This window comes from Cebus imitator, unplaced genomic scaffold (genome assembly GCF_001604975.1).
Source record: "Cebus imitator isolate Cc_AM_T3 unplaced genomic scaffold, Cebus_imitator-1.0 Scaffold1188, whole genome shotgun sequence".
NCBI lineage: Eukaryota > Metazoa > Chordata > Mammalia > Primates > Cebidae > Cebus > Cebus imitator.
In genome coordinates, this window is record NW_016108503.1 from 26,650 (window position 1) to 28,374 (window position 1,725).

General features: G+C 44.3%; 1 long non-coding RNA gene across 1 annotated transcript in view; it reads right to left on the reverse strand.

The window, feature by feature from the left end:
* The window catches only part of LOC108298908, a 12,638-nt gene extending 11,887 nt beyond the window's left edge, over positions 1–751 (reverse strand). Inside the window, exon 1 of the long non-coding RNA XR_001822754.2 lies at positions 669–751. This is a non-coding gene — a long non-coding RNA (uncharacterized LOC108298908). The remainder of the gene's footprint in view (positions 1–668) is intronic.
* Between the last annotated feature and the right edge of the window lie 974 nt (positions 752–1,725).

The window sequence follows — 1,725 nt, forward strand, 5'->3', positions numbered from 1 at the left end:
AGGTAATTCTGATTCTTAGCCCAGGGATCTTCCATTCTAAGAAGCTGCCTTCTGTCATACTCTCCCTTCTGACCACAAAGACTGAATGGAGACTTCTGCTTCTGGCCAACTTGGAGTAATAGGAATCAGATTTCTCCTCCACCTTAAGCAACTGGAAAAATGGAAAAACGATTTTCAACTATAGCTTCAACACTGGATATAGTGCAGTACGGTACAGTGATCCCGGGGAGAGAGAAAATAAAACAGTTGAGCCCAAAGATTACTCCGGTTTACCACCTGAGATTTTGAACTGCAAAGCACGTGGGGAGGACCCAGGCAGAGCCTGTAGTAAGTTTGAAGAAGTCAGGGTGGTGACATCACAGGACAGACTAGAGAGCAGATTGCTGCACAGAGAGAATGCCTTGGATTCCTGTCTTCAATCTTCAGCTAAGTGCTGATTAGTACATATATTTGAGAAATGATGCAAAGCAGGGAAAATAACTTCTCAAAAGAAATCATCTCTGTAGCTCACACAGAGCTTGCAACACTTGATGTTTCCATTAGCTAAAGTGAAAAACCCTTTTAATAAAGGGGGCATTGGTTAGAACAGGGGTCCCCAAACCCCAGCACTGGTCTGTGGCCTGTTAGGAACGGGCCGCACAGCAGAAGGTGAGCAGCAGCGAGAAAACATTACGGCCTGAGCTCCACCTACTGTCAGGTCAGCAATGGCATTAGATTCTCATTGGAGCACAAACCCTATTGTGACCTGTACATGCAAGAGGTCTAGGCTGCACGACAGATCTAGGTTGCATGTTCCTTATGAGACTCTAGCTAATGACTGATGATCGGACGTGAAAGTTTCATACTGAAACCATCACCCCCACCCCTACCACACTACTCCCGACACATCTGTGGAAAAATTGTCTTCCAGGTGACCAGTCCCTGGTGCCAAAATTGTTGGAGATCACTGGCTTAGAATATGCAAAAGAGTATTGCCCCCAGTGTAAACCATGGACTTTGGGTGATAATAGCATGCAAGCATAAGTTCATCAATTGTAATAAATGTACCTTTCCGGAGAGAGATGTTGATAGTCTAGGAGGTTACGCACGCATAGAGGTAAGTGGTATATGGAAACTTTGTGTGCCTCCTGTTCAAATGTTGCTATCAATCTGAAATTACTCTAAAAAATAAGATCTTTTCTTTAAAAAGGCATATTGCAGGCCGGGCGCGGTGGCTCACGCCTATAATCCGAGCACTTTGGGTGGCAGAAGCGGGTGGATCACGAGGTCAACAGGTCGAGACCATCCTGGTCAACATGGTGAAACATCGTCTCTACTAAAAATACGAAAATTTGCTGGGCGTGGTGGCACAGCCTGTAGTCCCAGCTACTCAGGAGGCTGAGATGTAAGAATTGCCTGAACCCAGGAGACGCAGGTTGCGGTGAGCCGAGATAGAGCCATTGCACTCCGGCCTCGTGGGTAACGAGCGAAACTCAGTCTCAAAAGAAAAAAAAGGCATATTGCCTCCATAGTGGATTAAAAAATAGCCACTGACTAATAGCTGCTCTTATCCTGCCTAAAAAAATTAAAAAGTCAGCTTGAAAAGAAGCAAACTGTTTCTAAGTAATTTTACTGAATACCAAACAATGCTAAACCAATTTTAACACAAAATGCAAAAAGCCCAACACTCAATGAGTTACAATGGGCAATGTCTAACACCAAATCAAATAATGTTAGGAATGCAGA